The sequence below is a fragment of the Cupressus sempervirens genome, chromosome 7 (assembly GCF_028749045.1).
Source record: "Cupressus sempervirens isolate cs-2001-9-10 chromosome 7, ASM2874904v1, whole genome shotgun sequence".
Lineage (NCBI taxonomy): Eukaryota > Viridiplantae > Streptophyta > Pinopsida > Cupressales > Cupressaceae > Cupressus > Cupressus sempervirens.
The window spans coordinates 284,654,434-284,674,195 of NC_143124.1; positions in this window are offsets into that span (position 1 = coordinate 284,654,434).

Sequence of the window (19,762 nt, forward strand, 5' to 3'; positions counted from 1 at the left end):
TCATTGATCTTCTTTTGATCTCACAACTAGGAAAAGACATTAACCTTTGTTATACATAATACTTAGAGTGAATCCAAACATGCCATCTGGTGCTTTATGTTAACATCATCCTTTTTGCAACTCATAACATAGACTGGTCCCACAAATCCACATGTCAATCCCTCACATTCTCACTTTAGTTAAAAACCTTCATGTTTCCTTTGTGAGAATATGACCATCATGGATCTTCATCTAAATTTGTGGCTAAAAAAGGTGTGTTAGAGCAAATAATTAAATATTTATTAGTTATATATTCTATTACTTAAGCTTACTTAGGTTAATGCATGTAGTAAATAGTTGTAGTGATGAGTTGTTGACAACATGGGAGTTTGTGTTGGAATATTCAAATGGGAAGAGTACTTCTAAGAGTGGGGGGGGGTGAATCAAAAGTAACACACCTTAACCTTTTCAAATCCTTTAAAACAAATAACTGAAAGTAAATTGCATGCATTTAAACCTATCAAATAAACATGAAGTAAACACATGCAAGTAAACACATAACACCAGAATTTGATAACCCAGAAACCCTCCAGGAATAAGAAGGTAAAACTGGGGTGGGGATGATACCCACAAAATCACTGCAACAATAATTGTTTGACCACTTCTGATGGTCTGCCCTATTAAAGGCCTACCATGTTAAAGGCTTTACACTGTGTCAATAGTGATCTAGTTAAAGGATTTACAAACACTTTACATGAAGTGTGACCCTATTAAAGGATTTAGTCACCTCTTCAAAGGATCTACAAAATATTTGTTAAGCTAACCTATTACTATAGGATTTTCATTATCTAATACAATTGCTAGAGAGTATTAGAAATATTTGACCTAATTGCTTATAATCTTCAATTGCTTATTTTAGGAACTTGATCTGCTCATTCTAATGTGATCCTTTCTTGATCTGATATCTATTTGTAACCCTTGTTCTGTTCTAATCAATTGGATATGTAATTGTTGCTCAATTCACTAAGTCTTTGATGCCCCTGCTATTTTCCCTATTCTGCAATTTTGCTATCTTCTTAGCAACTTACTTAACTTCTATTCTACAACTTAAAATCATGGGGTCTAAGCCTTCTTATAAAGACTTTGTAGATTTAGGGTTAGGTATGGATCTATGATCCATATTGAATCTTGAATTCCCACTCATTTCTTGCATTTTTCTCATTGGTTGCATGCCTTCTCCTTTTTTCTTATTGGCTGCATGTTGATTGCATAGGAAATATAAAAATTTCATTCTTATCCTTATTATCCCTTGAAAGATGGTTTACATCTAATTTTTTGAAGGCACAAACTCATATGCTAATTCTATGTTACTTGGGACATACTGGACTACTAATGCTCGGCACATGTTTGATCCTAGTTTTCTCGAAACCTATTACATTTTGTCTTGCTTAGCACATGCATAGTTCTGGCTCACTTGGAATCAACTATGACTTGGCACCTATATATCACTCAGCACCTATATAATGCTCAGCACCTAAAGTCACTCAGCACTTGTTGGAATTTTAGCTCTACACATATTGTGGCTCGGCATGTATACTATACTCAACTTCAATGTAGAGAGTGGTTAAGTGTGTTGACACTCAAATGTCAAAACCAAACTGAGACCAACAATCTCCCCCTTTGACATGAGTGTCAAAAACAATTAACTAGACATTATTCATCTGTGCATATGTATAAAATTCCAAAAGCTTGTTCAAAATTTTGCAAGGAATAATATACCTTAAAATTCTTATAACTCCCCCTGAGCTAATTGTGCCATTTCATTCTTAAAACCAAAATTCTTGTGCTAATGTATCTGATACTCCTTGTCTTTTCCCTGTTTCTATTTCCTATACCTACTTTCTGAGCTATTCTATCTACTCTAACTATACTTGCAAGCTTTATTCATATATCCCCCAAAACATTATTTCTTCCTCGTACTATTTACACATTATGTCTTATCTCCCTCTTTTTGGCTATCTACAATCTTTTCCCTTTTATTCTCCAAAAGAATGAATGAAAGAATGTTATTACTAGAATACTTAGTATCCTCCCCCTTAAACATTATATCTATCTCCCCCTTTTTGATACTTATGTCAAAGAGTGCTAAGGAGTAATACCATATTTAGCCAAAAATGTATTGTTTACCTCCATTATCATCTTGAGAGTTGCATCCCAATTCTCCAAAGCAATGTCTAGTGACTTATTTTGGATGGCATTCTCTATAGAAAGATGTAAAAGTCCATCTAATGTAAAAAGATTAGGATCTTTCTTTAAAATAGTTTCAGCATAGACTTGTTCTTTGTGGAGGACCTCCAAATGTGGGGTAATGGAGGACTATATCTACATCAATTTGGCCTTTATATTGGCCCCTTCACTTGTTAGTGTAGCTAATTCTCTTTGAGTGTGAAGTGATTGGGAAAAATGCTTCTCACTTTGAGCTGGATTTCTTGGTAATTGCATGCTAGAAATCTTTATATTTCTCTCCAAGCTCATTATCCTTTGGCTTGTCTCTTGTGTGAAATTGGAAAAATCACACAACTTTTCGTACAGTGAGAAGATATTCTCAAGTATAGTTTTGACCTTTTCAATCTGCTTGACCAATTCAACTTGTTGGAGTGTTATGTCACTTCATATTTTCTCATTTACTTTTCCCTAAAATTTCCTTTTAGATCATTCCATGAGTTTGACATTTGTGTCCTAGTCTTCACTAGTCACCTGGTCAATTATGTCTAATAATTGTTATAGTATAGGCTTTGACTCATCTGGTGATTGCAAGCTAAAGGCATCCATAAAGATGTCCTTTATCTCATGTAGTGCTTGCTTATGTTTATACTCTTTTCTAAGTATTTCTTGCCTTTTTCTTCTATTTAATGCATCTTGCATCTTTGTAATCTGCTCTATTGTGATAGTCTTTAAGTCATAAGCAGGTATGACTATTTCTTCATCTAACTCAGGGTCTCCATAGTGAAGTACCCTAGTCACCTTTGTAGAACTCGAGCCTGGTGTGGAGATTTGCAAAGGTATGGCTTCAGTGCTTAGCTTCTGAAGATTTTTTGTAGGAGTGCCTATTTTTGGTAACTCTACTAGTGTTTGAAATACAGCCTACTCCTCTTCTTTAGATGTATCCTCCTTCTCATTAGACTTCCCTTCTTCTACACTCAGCTTCTAAATGGTGTCACTTGCTATTATTGCAATTGTTGGAGGTGATGGTGGAAGCATTAAAAATTTAGTGCTAGTAGCTATATAGATGAAAGGTGGTTCTTGTGGTTTCACCTTGTCTCTTTTTGGTTCTACTACTACCTTGTGTAACACATCTACACTCTCCAATATAGGATTTGTGCATAATTATGCCTATAAAGTGGATTGGTGAAGGATCTTCGAGAGATCCTCTATAGTTAAGGGATTGATGTTTTGAGCAGAATTGTTAGGAACATCCTTGATAGTTATTGTGTCTACAAGTGTGATGGTTACATGAGGAGGGCTAGAGGTGGCATTTGTATGTCTTGCACACTTTGTTCTTCTTGTTTCTATTGCTTAGTTATTTTCATGTCTTCTCCCTTTTGTGTTTCCTCCTCATCTTTATCCTTATCTTCTTCATCTTTCTTCTCTTCTTCTCCTTTCTTTTCTTCATCTCCTTTTTTTGTTGCTTCCTCCTTCTTCTCTTCTTCTTACTTCTCTTCCACTTTCTTTTCCTCTATCTTTTCCTTGGCACTAGCCTCTACCTTATTTGCTTCTTCATCCTTGTCATCAATTATCTTGTAGACTGTCTTCCATAATTGTGTGGACTTATTTACTACATCCTTTATCTTATTCACTATAGCCTTTGTTATTTGACCTCTTGTTAGGTCAGGCATCACTTGTGCTAAGGTAGATTATCTTATCTCCTTTTCTATTTTCAAACAATAATGCCATTTGTTTTCAATTATCTCATATAATTCCCTAGGCATGGTATTGTCTAGCTTTAGAGGTGTGTTTTTGAATTCAACCATCATGGCATATACAGATTCCTCTATTTTGTTTTTTTCTTCTCTACTTAACTTGTTCAAATCAAGGTTTTTCAAATCATTCAAAATTGCATTCTTAATATTTTCACAAATTTTATCTATAGCAGATTTGGGAGGATGGCTTACCACTCTAAATTGGTTGATATCCTCTGACTTTGTTCTCTCCTCATCATCAGTGTCTCGTTGTGCCACATATTTTCTTCTTTTCTTTGGCACTTCATTAGTTAGTTTAATGGCTTTTTTCTTCTCTTTTATTTTCTCTTTGGCCTTTTGTGTGGATGCCCTTGTGGTAGCTCTTGTTACTGGTGCCCTTGGTTTGGCTTGTGTAGGCTTGGTTACCTTCTTGGGTTTGGGCTAAGCTAGAGGCTGAGTTTTGGCCTTTCTCTTCTTTTGCTTGGCTTGTGTAGGTGCTTCCTTGGCTTCTTCTTCCTTGGCCCTAAGTCAAGTCCATTAGGCCTTGCCCTTGTTCTTCTTCTTCTTCACTTTCATCTTCTTCTTCTTCTTCCTCTTTAGCACTTGCTTCTCCTTTGATATCTGCACCAAATTTCTTCTTTATATTCTTTACTAATTTATCTTTCCTCTTAATTATAGATGTTGTCTTCAATTCTATTTCAACTTTAGATTTCACAACATCATATGTGCCAAAATGAGGAGCCTCTTTATCAATCTCTTCTGCAAGAAATGTTGTGATTACTGTTGAGGCTTCATCCACATCAAGTTTATAACCTAATAGCCTTAGCCATCTCACCCTTGGAATTGTTTCCTGGATATAGGTATAGTCAATGTCAACCAAAAAGCATATATCATTGATATGTTTTTCCACTAGGGAAACTAGTATTCTCACTCTTTGTTTCATGGATTTCTTAAAATCCTCAAAATAGCTCATCATTTGGGCTTCAAAATTGTCACATGTCTGATCAATGTACTCATTAATTTGAGTGATTACAATTTTGTTTTGACTCTAGTTCACCTTTCCTATTGATGGAAACTTTTCCATGACATAGAAAAATATGCACACAAGAACTAAACCAAACTTGCATTGAGCACCTTTTGAGCTTCTTATTGCTCCTATGTTCTCATTTATTTGCTGCAACATCAATTTTGCTAGATCATATGTATGATCTTTCTTCACAAGCTTGTAAGCTACATCAATAGCTATACATAATACACTATTCAATCTATTGGATTGGTAAAATTTATGAGATATCAGTCTCACTACAAAATCTAGAAGAGGATTTGTTAGAGTATCAATTGACATACCCCTCTTATTCCACTTAGCTCTTGTATTCCTTTCAATGACCTCTTTGGAATCACTACATAGGGTCTTAGGTTGATCTAGGGTTGGGAAACCTGTAACCCTATGCACTATTTTCTTAGTAATCTTAATTAGTTCTATTTCTAACCACAAACATCCATTGTAAATTATGTTGAGAACAATTTGTATCCATTCTATTTTGAAACCTGTGGGATAAACTAGGGCATGGGTCAAACCCTTCTTCTCAACTATCTAAAACTCATCCTTCAAAATTTTGTTATCACACAGCTTGTCATAGGCTTGGAATATCTCAAGGTCTCCTACTACTCCTATTTTGTACTTGTAACACTTCCTTACATCCTGCACCATGACAACCTTGGGTGGAATTATGGACAATGTGCCAACAGGGTCATTTTTGTATGCTACCTCAGGAATGGGTCTAAACTCAAGTTGTTTTGCTTCATTACTAACTAGCTAGACCTCATGACTTTCCTTTCCCTTGGGGTTCTTGGAACTAGAAGTCATTATACCAAACTAGGGTTTTAATATGTTAAAAACTTCAACACTACATAGCTTGCCACTAGATAAATACCTTGGATCGACAAAATTTATGCTGAATCACTGATGAAATTGATGCAAATGGCTTCAAGGTTATTGTATGATCACTTCTACACTCTTCTTGTCTTTTCTCTATGTTTGAATGGCATAAAAATGATCAAAATTTGGCCTTATACCTTTCAAAACCTAGCATTAAATGCTTAGTACATATAGCTGTAAACTTGGCACTTAAAGGTTTCAACATGACTCAACTTCCATTGGATTTCATTCACTTGGCTTCCATTGACATTTCTCAAGTCAGCACTAACTATCAACTCAGTCACTACTAGCAACTCAACATGCACTAGAGCTTTACTCAGCATCTAAGGACAACTCGGTAATATTTACAAAAACTTCAAATTTTGACTTGGCATCTTTGCTCATGCTGATTTCTTCTTTACAGTACTTCTTTGTCTTGGGACTGATGTATGATATAACTTTGTATATTAGTCCCATACACCTATCCTTGCTTAGTTGGACAAGATGTGATCACTTGACCTCTTGGGTGAAGTTATCCCTCCATTTGATGTGTTGCACTCATCTTTCTTTTTCCAAATCTTGTTCATTTTCCCTCTAATTTTCTTCAACATCTACCTTCTCTTTTCCTTTTTTGACTTTTGACTTGTGTACCTTTGACTTTTTTGGGCAATTCTTGCTAATATGACCACTCTTCAAGCAACTGAAACATGTGGTTTGGCTTAACCACTTGCTATAGTTCCCTCTAAAATGTGTTCTTATGCAATTTTTAGGAATGTGTCCATATTCTTGATAGTAGTGATAGCTCTGCCTGGTATTTTAATTCCAATTGCAGTGATGACCATGGTTATTTCCTTTTGTAGGCTAATTGGGTGTCCATATAGACTTTGATCTATATTCAAATGCTCTATGTCTATATTTTTTGTAGTTGTAGAATTGACCATCAAATATTGGTGTCCTCATGGTCTTGGTTCTGCATTCATGTGCTTGATGTCCTTGCTTTTTGCACTTGTGACAAAAGCTTACATTTTTAGGCTTATTATGTGGATGGCCATCCTTGCTCCTACATAAATTAGATGTCCCTTTTTACCATAGAAATGACAAGTAGGTTTAGTGTTCTTACCTTTTTTACTCCTTTCTTTTGTAGTCTTGGATGATTCTCCTTTTTCAATGCTGGTGTAACCAAGTCCTAAAGTATCATTACTGGCCCTTGGTGATTATAGTCATTGCTCAAACTATTTGATAGCCTCATTGGGTTTTTTGAAACTTTTTGCTATCTCCTTCTCTCTTTTCAAGTCATTTTGCAGTTGATCATTTTTTAACTTCAATGTAGAGATCTCAATGTCCTTCATATTCAGTTCATGATGTGCATTCATCATCTAGCTTCAGGTCTCAAGCTACATGTTTGAGATTCTTTTAAAATATTTTGTCTTTTTCCTCCAGTCTATTGGTAAGATTTCTCTTGTCATCTTCTATTATGGCCTTGTCTTCAATGGCTCTCTTCTTTTGTTCAGTTACCTCACAAAGCATTATGGCTTGTGATTCTTTATCAAGCTTAAGTATTCTAATTTCTTCTGCTTGAGCTCTATTTTTCTCCATCAATTCAACTATTGTCACATCAAATTAACACTTGTGTGGTGTCAATCTCTTTGTAGTGTATATCATTTTCAACTATGGCTATATCCTTCCTTCTTTTCAAGGATTTTCTCAATTCCTCTCTGGCTTCCTCCAATTTCTATAGAGCAGGGTGCACATCAATCACTTGATTGTCTACGATTTTCCCAAGTTTGAAGACTTCCATCTTCAGATCTTTTCTCTAAGTTGTTAGGCTGCTCCTTGTGAGAACCTTGCTCTGATACCAATTGTTGGAATATTCAAATGTGAAGAGTACTTCTGGGGGGGGTGTTGGGGGGTGAATCAGAAGTAACACACCTTAACCTTTTCAAATCCTTTAAAACAAATAACTGAAAGTAAACTGCATGCATGTAAGCATATCAAATAAACATGAAGTAAACACATAACACTATAATTTGGTAACCAAAAAACCCTCCAGGAATAAGAAGGTAAAACTGGGGTGGGGATGATACCCACAAAATCACTGCAACAATAATTGTTTGACCACTTCTGATGGTTTGCTGTGTTAAAGGCCTACCTTGTTAAAGGGTTTACATTGTGTCAATAGTGACCTAGTTAAAGGATTTACAAATACTTTACATGAAGTGTCACCCTGTTAAAGGATTTAGTCACCTCGTCAAAGGATCTACAAAATGGCTATTAGCTAACCTATTATCATAGGATTATCACTATCTAATACAATCACTAGAGAGTATTAGAAATCTTTGACTTGATTGCTTACAATCTTCAATTTCTAATTTTAGGAACTTGATCTGCTCATTCTAATGTAATCCTTGCTTGATCTGGTATCTATTCATAACCCTTGTTCTATTCCGATCAATTGGATATGTAATTGCTCTTCAATTCACTAAGTCTTTGATGCCCCTATTGTTTGCCTTGTTCTACAATTTTGATATCTACTTAGCAACTTCCTTAACTTCTATTCAGCAACTTAAAATTATGGGGTCTAAGCCTACTTATAAAGATGTCATAGACTTAGGGTTAGGTATGGATCTATGATCCATATTGAATCTTGAATTCTTGCTCATTTCTTGCATTTTTCTCATTGGTTGCATGCCTTCTCCATTTTTCTTATCGGTTGCATGTTGATTCCATAGAAAATATAAAAGGTTCATTTTTATCCTTATTATCCCTTGAAATCCTTCTATGTCAACTCAAAAGATGGTTTACATTTGAGTTTTTGAAGGCACAAACTCATATGTTGATTCTATGTTGCTCAACACATATTGGACTACTGATGCTCAGCACATGTTTGATCCTGGTTTGCTCAGCACCTATTACATTCTATCTTGCTTGGCACATGCATAATTCTTGCTCACTCGGCATCAATTGTGACTCGGCATCAATTGTGACTCAGCTTCAATGTAGAGAGTGGTTAAGTGTGTTGACACTCAAATGTCAAACCAAACTAAGACCAATAGTAAAAGGATTTGTACAGCAAAAGGAATCAATTTTTGTTGTTAAAATGACTTCTATCTGTATTGTTTTATTTGGCTATTGAAGATTTTCATTTGGAGTAGCTTGATGTTAAAATAGCCTTCCTTCATGGTGATCTGGATGAAGAGATATATGGCTCAACCATGGCAATTTGAGGTCAAAGGTAAGGAGAACTTAGTGTGCAATTGAAGAAAAGTTTATATGGCTTGAAGCAAGCACCTCGGCAATGATATCTAAAATTTGATAGTTTTATGCATGAGTATGGATACAATAGGTAGCATTCAGATCATTGTGTTTATTTTAAGAGGTTGGATGATGACAGCTACATTATTTTATGTTTATATGTTGATGATATGCTTGTAGCTAGGTCTAACATGGATCATATTAAGGGGTTGAAATGCTAGTTAGAACATGCATTTGCTATGAAGGATTTAAGGGCAAAAAAACAAATCTTTGGTATAAAGATTTGTAGAGATAGGAAGAACAGAAAATTGATGCTATCTCAAGTTGATTATGTTGAGAAGGTGTTGCAATATTTTTCTATGGAGAATGCTAAAGTTGTCAACACACCTTTACCTGGTCATTTGAAGTTGACTAAGGAGATGTATCCCAAGACACCAAAAGAGGAGGATAAGAGATGTCAAAGGTACCCTATGCTTCATCTATAGGAAGCTTGATGTATGATATGGTATGTACTAGGCCAGATATTACACATGTAGTGGGAATTGTTAGCAGGTATATGAGTCATCTAGGAATTGAGCATTGGAATGAAATCAAATGGATTCTCAAATATTTGAGAGGAACATCCAATAAGTGTTTACACTTTGGGGGCTTCACTACTAATTTACAAGGTTATGTTGACTCAAATTTGGTAGGAGATATTGATACCAGGCAGAGTACTATAGGTTATGTCTTTACTATTGGTGGGGTAGCCGTGAGTTGGATTTCTTGGTTACAGAAGGTTAATGCTTTATCCACTATAGAGGTAGAGTATGTAGCTACTACAGAGGCAGCCAAGGAGATGATATGGCTTTAGTTCTTAGAAGAATTGGGACACCCTCAGAAGGATAATTATTTGTTTATTGATAGTTAGAGTGTCATTCATCTTGCAAATAATTTAGCTCTGCATTCAAAGACAAAACACATATAGTTGTGGTACCATTTCATTCGGTTAATTTTGGAGGATGGACAGTTAAAGTTGGACAAGATACATATAGATGAAAATCTAGTAGATATGTTTACAAAGGTAGTAACAAGGGAGAAGCTGAACTCCTCTTCAACTTTGGTTGGTCTTCTGGACTAAACATGAATAAAAGAATAGTAGAGTCTAGGGTGGTTTGATCTAGTGGGAGCCTCATGGAGTAGAGGCATAGCTACAGGATTAGTCTCCAAGTGTAAGATTGTTATTTAGTGTGGAGCCTAATCAGTTTCCAAGTGGAAGATTGTTAGATTGTGGTGACTGATTAGGAAAGTAGTGTACATACTTCACAAATTCTTTGGGGCTCAGGGCATCATCCCAAAAAAAAATTTGGGCCTATTCTATTGAGATTTTGGGCCAACATGCAATTATTAATTAACCTAAAGTTATAAAAATACTTGTATAAAAGAGCTTAGGGTTAGGGATTGTTTCATAGTTGTGATGTGAAATTGCTTCTTGTAGTGGTATTGAGCTATAAGGTATTATATATTGTAATCAAGTTGTAATCATTGGATTGTAATAATATTGGACTTGTTGTTTAGTGGACGTAACCCAGGGATTGGGTGAACCACATTAAATCTTTGTGTCTTGTGTTCTTTTCTGTGTGATCTATTATTCTCTAATATTGGATATATTTTCATGTAATTGTTATTTCTATATATGGTTTATTCCTAACAACCAAGTCCTTATGATCATTGTTGTATTTGACCCCTGTATGGGCTTCTTTAACCTCTTTCTTTGTGTTAAATTTGGTTTCTTTCTCTTTCCTTATAGCATAAAAAACCATTAAATTAGCAACATCCCATTCTAGAAGTATGAGGACACGTGAATATTTAAGTAATTTCCTTCCCCTAAAGGGGTTATTTGACTAAAATCCTACATAAAACTAGCCTTTATTTCTTCCTCTATCTTAGTTTCATTTTTATTAGGTTTCTTTGCCTTTGCTCTTTTATATTTTTCCTCAAAATCAGCTATATTGCTTCTCCACAAAAATTGGATAAAGGTCCTAGATTTCACAAAATCATCATCATCCAAAAATCTCCTGCTAGCCTAACTTTTAATAGGATGCATCTCTTTCCCTTTAAAATCCTCAATGGTGAGGGCTAAGAGTGGTATTGGGGGTTCTTAGGCATTGCCTCCTATACTTCTAATGTTGTTATTAAAACATCATCTGGCCCCTTATCTATTTCAATTGCTTCCTTAAAGAGTCCTCATTGTCAAAATGGATAGGGGTTTGGGATGGAGAATATTATTTCACTTTTGATGAGAATCCTTCCTCCTATTTTTTCCTTTTTGATGTTGGCACTAAGGGTGGACTCTTTGAATGTTGTCTTTTATAGAGTGGCACAGGATGTGCTCCCATATTCCTGGCAACTACATATCTTGCCTTCCTCTAGAGGGTGTACTGCCTTGGACTTATAACAATCCTATTTTCCATTCTCCTCTCTACCTCCTTGACCTAATCTAGGTATGCCTTTATTAGTACTTCCTTCTTTTCATTTAAGGTTTGCATAATCCCAACAAAATGTACCATTAGTTTATTTACTTTATCTCCCTAAAATTTGATGCCAGTGAAAGGGTCATATTTCCTATCTAAGGCATTGAAAAACTCCAAAACCCTACTATAAACCCTCCATTTTTCTTTCTTTACTTCCTATTATTGTAGAGAAAAATCATTTCTAATCATGTCTTTAGGAAAATAAAATATTTGTTCATAGGATTTGGCCCTAGTTCTTTCTTTGAACATTTAATAAAATCCTTCTAAATCAATAAAGAGGGAATGAGATTAGGCCATTTGATATTTGTCAAGAAACTTACCCAAATGTCTCCATCCACCTTTGGTTAGCATAAAATTGTGAATAACTATAAGATTTGTTGAGAATTGTGTTTCAACATTGCAAGCTTTTTCTAGAAAATTCTAGAAAATTGTAAAATGTTGTTTGTGGTAATTTTCCACATGTTTATGAGTTGGAAAAAGGTGTATGAGTTGTTAAAAACATGTCTTATCCCTAGTACAATATAGGAGGACTATTTTTAGAGTATGAACAACTCATTATATGACTTTTATGGGGGTCTAAACTAGAGGACAAAATTATGGAATAAAATGCTATTCTTGGAGTTACAAATGACAAGTGGGTAATGTTGGTGTTTTGAAATGTTACAAGCTTCAAATTACCCTGATGAGAACAAGACATATCCAAGGGCAGCTAACTCCCATCTTCAACATGTCATTTCAGACACCAAGCCAACTATAAGGCTTGATCCTTCTTCTACTTCAAGCTATGCAAAACCAAAGTGGGTGGCCCTCAGATTCAATTAATATGGTACCAGTGCAAAAACATATTCCTGAATCTATTAAGAAAATTTAACCCTTATTTCTCCTAATGACTCATGAAATGACATAGATCTACAATAGCTAAATGCAAGACAATGTTATTCATAGGCTAAGTGAGGGCATTCTATTTTGGCTCTTTAACATGAAAGGGAAATATAATTGATTAATGATGTTGATTTCAACAGAACCCCAAATATGCAGCAGTAAGAACAAATTGATATTATAGCTTATCAGTGTCTAATCCATTGGGAAATTTCATGAATTCAATACATACATTTGTGATACTAGGACATATTTCATATACCTAGACATCAGATATATCCTATCACTTTGTGAATCAAACATTGGTGTTCATCAAGACCTCATTCTCATGAAATATCCTTCTCAAATAATTAGCAACCCTGTCAAACACATCAAGCATTTACTTGGCCCTTTGTTCCAATAGCAAAACATATTTGACGTACAACCTTAAAGGGATGTAAATGGATTTCAGCTCTTTATTTCTAAACCACATAAGATTACAAATTACTTAGATAGGAGATGAGAATCAGAATGAAACTAATGAAATTCTTGCTCATTTGTATTCATTTCCTTGAAACAACACAATCAAATGCTTGAAATCAAAACATGAAAACACCTAACATATCAAAACTAGTTGTATTATCTTTTCTCTTGTTGTTCATACAAGAGAAATATGTTGAAGAATGTGGTGTCACAATATTGGGAATACATCAAAATTGGAACCAAAATCTGGTATCACAGCAGTGAGTAGTTTCTCTCTAGAAAACCTAATGAGAAAGAAAGAGAATGATATAGACAAGAAGTGAATTCTCGAATCTAATCTAAAGATGACATGTGTCCACTTGAAATTCCCTCCTTTGCAGTGAAAAGAATCTCTCTAATCTCTCTCCCCTTTGATCTGATTTGGATGTCATCAGTATTGTATAACTAACTTAAAACATCTCATATTCAATGATGAAAACCATTTTGTTAGCCAAAATTCTGAAAACCTTATGAAATGTTGGTGAAATTTTGGGTTTAGACTGAATAAAAGTGATCAAAATTGACCCCAAGTGCATTCTTACCATGTTTTACCAATCCTCTAACTAGATTTTCAAATTTTACCAATTCCACTAAGAAGGCCCCAAATTTTACATTTCTACATATAACTCAAACCAATGAATTCATGTGCAAAAACTAACCTCATAATTGGAAAGTTCATCTTCTCTCGATTCTAGTTATATATAATATCGCTATATTTGCCTCTCAGAAACCCCCTGAATCTCAAATTGGTAAATACCCTCCTGCTATAAAAATTTGGTCTGCAACTTGAAATTAAAAAATTTAAAATATTTGAATGCATAAACTATAGGATATGTTGATTTTGAATTTAAAAAACTTAACATGACTTCCTTTTTTTCTAAAAGGCTTTTAAATTGTTTTTTACCACTTTCAAATTTGCACTCTACCCTTCAAATTTGGGGTCAAACTTAGTTTGATTGAGTGCCATGTGTCACTTCATGATTGGTTCATCTATCCATCTAGCCAACTGCCACCTCATCTTTGACCTAGGCCCACTGCCACGTGGTGTCTAGGTGTATTCCCACAAAATGAAGTTGCTTAGACATTAAGGAATGCCAAAGGAGAAGTGAACAAAATTGGACAACAAAGTTGTCAAATGTATATTCATTGGATATAGTTATAGTGTGAAAGGATACAAGCTTTGGGATCTTGTTGCATAAAAGGTATTTTATTCTAGAATTGTTATTTTTAGAGAAACTAAGCCTTCCTGTATTACAGTGCAACTAGAATAGCTAGAAGAAAAGAAAGATGTGATTCAACTTCCTACTACACCTAAGAAAGTAGAATCGAGGCCTTTAGAAAGGCAAGATGTTGAAGAGAGCTCTACAAGTTCTAAATCATCAAAGGAAGAGGGAGAACCTGAACATAAACTAGATCTTGTTCAAAGGTCTAGTAGACAAAGGAAAGCACCAAAAAGGTATGGATATCCTCCTAATGATTGGAGGTGTGTATTTTCGTTGACTACTAACAAGTATGAACTGAGATCTATAGAAGAAGCTCTTGGTATGAATGATTCAAAGTCTTGAAAAATAGCTATGGAAGAAGAGATGGCATCTCTTAAGAGGAATGATACATGGGACCTTGTATTATTGCCTAAAGGATGGAAGCCTATTGGTTGTAAATGGGTGTTCAAAAGGAAGATGAATTCAAGTAGAAGCATTTAGAAGTATAAAGCACATTTGGTTGCAAAAGGTTACTCCTAGGTTACAGGAATTGATTATGGTGAAATTTTTTCTCCTATAGCAAAAATGGCATCCATTCAATTTTTACTTTCTATTGTAGTAACCTATGATCTAGAAGTTCAGTAGATGGATGTAAAGATAGCTTTCCTTCATGGAGATTTGGAGGAAAAAATTTATGTCATAGCTAGAGAACTTTGTGGTGAAAGGTAAAATTCATTTGGTTTGTAAATTGAAGAAATCCTTGTATGGTTTAAAACAAAGTCCTAGGATGTGTTACCAAAAGTTTGATACATATATATTGAGTTTGGGATTTGTGCAGTCCAAATCTAATCGTTGTATATACTACAAGTCTAATGGTGATTATTTCTTATTTATTGCCCTATATGTTGATTGTAATGAAATCACTTTCATAATAGAAGAAATAATATAATTACTATATAAATACTTGATAATAACTAAGAGTAATAGGCCACTTCAAGGGGGCAACCTCCAAATATCTCCAATGAGAACACACTTCACAATATAATATTCAAATAAGACTCAGAACCTCCTATATATACCTAATTATGCTTAGGTTGAATAGAAACAACCCTACATAACATCTATGCTGACCTACCTACCTAAATAATAATATAATAACGATATCATGAATTAATTAAGGATTAAGATAGCCACAAGTTGACTATTCATAACCCTATATACACCAATATTAAGGGTGTAACATGCCCCCTCTCTTCAAATAAGCATTTTCCTCAATGCTAACCAAGTGTAGATTCTTTTGAATGAACTCCTCATCCTCCCATGTGGCCTCTTCAACTAGTAAATTCTTCCATTAGATGATATATTGGGTGAAGGTTCTATTCCTTAGCTTCTTTGTGCATGTTTGAAGAATGCACTCTAGTTCCAAAATTATTCTTCCTTCTTCATAAAGCTCTAGTAGTATTGTTCAAGTAGGAGTATTCTACCCAATTACCTTCTTCAAACAAGAAATGTGAAAAACTAGATGTATCTTTGTTGTTAGTGGCAACTCTAGCTTGTAGGCAACACTACTAATCTTTTGCATGATTTGGTATGGTCCATAATATTGTAGAGACAACTTATTATTATTATTTTGTTGCTTCATTGAGATTTTTTCAATAGGTTGCAATCTCAAGAAGACCCAATTGCCAACTTTAAAATTTCTTTCACTACGATGTTGGTCTGCATGTTGTTTCATTTGATTTTGTGCATAGCTACATTCTCCTTGAGTCCTAGAAGTACCTATTATTAATGAAGCAAGTGGTCCTCTACTACCTGAACTCTTGGTGACACCTTTAACGATGATTTGATGGAAGAAGGATGATATCCATAAAGTGCCAAAAATGGAGACATTTTTTATGAGCTATGAAAAGAAGTAGTGTACCACCATTCTGCAAGAGGTAGCCAATCTACCCATTGAGATTGTTTCTTTGAAGTGAAAAAACATATATATCCTTCCAAACATTTGTTAACAACCTCAATTTTCTCATATAATTGAGGATGGTATGAAGAACTATGAGCCAATTGAGTACCCAAACATGAGAATAAATCTTTTCAAAAGTGACTAGTAAAGATAGGATCACAATCACTAACAATAACCTTTTGTGTACCATGTAGCTTTTGGATATTCTCCAAGAAAACTTTTTCCACTATACTTGTTGTAAAAGGATGTAATAATGCAATGACGTGTGCATATTTAGTGAGGTGATCAACTACTACCATGATGAAATTATGACCTTTAGATTTGGGAAGCCCTATGATGAAGTCCATGGATACCTCTTCCCAGCGTTGGCTAGGTATTGATAAAGGTTGCAATAGACCTAGTGTCTTAATTTTTTTTCCCTTATTTCTTTGACAAACCAAACATTTAACCACAATTTTTTGAACATCACCTTTTAGCCCTTCTCAAAAAAATCTTGCTTAACCCAATGATATGTCTTCAAAAATCATGAATGACCCCCAACTAGGGACTCATGTAGCTCTATGAGAATCTTATGTTTAAGAGTGGAATTATTGCAAAGATATAGGTGCCCTTTATACCAAAGAATATCCCCATTTAAAAAAAACTTATTTGAACTACTAGGATCACTTTTTAATTGTTGGATGAGATTACTTGTTGCGACATCATTTTGCCACTCTACTTTGGATTCTACCACCCAATTTGCTTGCAATAGTGAAAGTGCACACAATAAGGATTCATCTTTTTCATCCTTCCTAGAAAGTGCACCAGCCACAATATTTTCCTTTCCTTTCTTGTATAAAATTTCAAAGTCATATCCTAACATCTTAGTGACCCATTTTTGTTGTTCTTTCGAAGATAGTCTTTGTTTCAAAAAATATTTTAAGCTATCATGGTCTATCTTAATCTTGAAGTGTCAACCCATTAAATAAGTCCTCCATTATTTAACTGCATGAAGGATTGCTAGCATTTCCTTCTCATAAATAGGTTTGATTTGATTTTTACCTTTTAATTGATAACTCTCAAAAGAAAATGGTCAACCTTCTTGCATGATAAATGCTCATATCCCATTTCTAGAAACATCACATTCCACAATGAATTCCTTGGTGAAGTCTAGAGTGGCAAGCACTAGAGTTGTACACATAGCTTTCTTCAATTGATCAAATGCTACATTAGCAGATTCATTCCAGTGAAAAGAATCCTTCTTCAATAGAGTGGTGAGAGGTGTTGATATATGACCATAATTATTCACAAATATTCTATAGCACCTTATCAATCCCAAGAAACCCCTTAGCTTCTTAATGGTTTTTGAAATAGGCCATTACATGATAGCCTTAATTTTGTTAGGATCCACCTTTACTCCTTCATGTGGAACTATGTGTCCCAAATACTCCACCTCCTTAAGACCAAAAGTACACTTGGAAGGCTTAGCATAGAGTTGATGATCTTTGAGTAATTGTAATGCTTGATTTACATGTTGCAAATATTCCTCCCAAGTCTTTCTATAAATCAATATATCATCAAAAAATACTAACACAAACTTTCTTAAGAACATCTTATAAATGCAATTCATCAAACTTTGGAATGTAGATGGTGCATTGGTAAGACTAAATGACATCCCCAAAAATTCATAATGACCCTCATGAGTTCGAAATACCATCTTAAAAATATCTTCTTCCTTAATATAAATTCAGTGATAACTCAATGTAAGATCTAACTTGGTAAAATGCATAGCTCTATTTAATTCATCCAGAAAATTATTAATGACTGGAATAAGAAACTTATATTTAATGGTGTACTTGTTGAGCACTCTATAATTTGGACACATTGATCTAAAGTATATTTTCACCAAAATCTAAAGTATCTCAAAAACTTCAAAAATCAACACCATGTTAAATTTCTCAAAATTTTGAATCCAACGCAACTTGAATGAATGAAAATAATGTCTATATGCTTGAGATATGACCATTTAATGTTTGGTCAAACCAAGTATAGAGGTCAAAAAAGGTGAAAAATAAACATCTCAAAAGTGATCAACAATGGATTTCAAATTGAAGATCTCATAGTGAGCTTTCCAACGAGGTTTGTTTTGTCAAAATCAGAGTTCCTGTGTGAAAGTTACAACAATTTGAATTTGTTAGAAAAAAAAGACCTTGATGATGTTATGTTGATGCACTACTAGAAGTAGGTTGGAAAAAATTTGTAGTGGGATTCGAACCCACAACTACCCCATTGCTAATGGCAATGAATTACCACTATACCACACATTGCATTTAAGCATAATGAGGGCCTTATTTTATTTGAAGTTTAAACACCACCCAAGTCCACACAAAGGGGGTTGTTGGTGGGGTTGGAACCCCTGATCGGCAACCTAACCAAAACAAAGCCTACCATTGCACTATTTTAACACCTAAAGATATAAAGGCTAGATATGATATTTAAATTTTAACCATATCCTGCCTACCTTAGCAAATAAAGGTTATTTGCTAAATTTTAACCTCTAAAATAAGATAAAATTAAATCTCTTAAAAGGGTATAGGGGTTATTCCAAGAGGGGAATTAATTGAAGGGCTTATTTTTGTAAATTGTTGTTATAGCCTTATTTTGGCTAATTTTGTGTATAAAAGGGGGGTTAGGAGGCTCTTATTTTCATTCTAAAATGGAGAGAACATCCAAGTGTTGAGAAGGAGAGAGAAATTATGAAGGTGTGATCATTCTTGTACTTTGGAACAAGCATGATGTTGTTGTACTTGAAGGGACTGATTCTATAAACACTTGTACCTAATTTTGGATTTAATCAAATCGGTCCCCCTATTGGAGCAGGACACAGAGACGTAGTTCATACTAGACAAACTCTAAGATCAAATGTGTTTTGTCACTATCTCTCGTTTCTCATTTTGTCATTTAATTTTGTGTTGTTCTTTCTTTTTAGTTATGTTAATTTGATTCATTAAAGTTTTAAATTAACTTTATGTAATTGGTTAGCATTTCTCTGTAATAGTCCTAGATCCTAATCAGATCAAATTTGGTACTAGAGCTATTGTGTGACTAGTATTGTAGATTTGAATGCTAACAAGATCTAGGATTGAGAAAGGTGAAGGAAAGATTGAGGAATACAAACCTAAGATCGAAAAATGAAGGACTAAACCATCATCACAAATGGCAGATGAAGGTGGTGGACAAATTTTTCAAGATAAAAGTATCCAAAAGACTCTTCAAAACTTGTAGACAATGGTAAAAGTTTTGGTATAGGAAAGAGAAGAAAATATGTGAAGACATCAAAAGGACAAAGGGAAAAAGAAAGGAGGCAATCTGTAGTGCCTACCCCTAGTTCGCATTTCTGTTATCATTGCTAAACTCTTTTAGGCCAATTTTATGCTTGATGTTTAGTAGCATTACTTTTAGATTATCAGATATTGTTTCAGATTTATTTGATTTATGATGAGATTACTTGGTACTCTATACGTCATGTATGCATGATGATTATTACAATGTTTTTAGTTATTGATGATGATTCGTTAGATGGATTATCATATGTGTTTTCTTATGTATACTTATCCCAT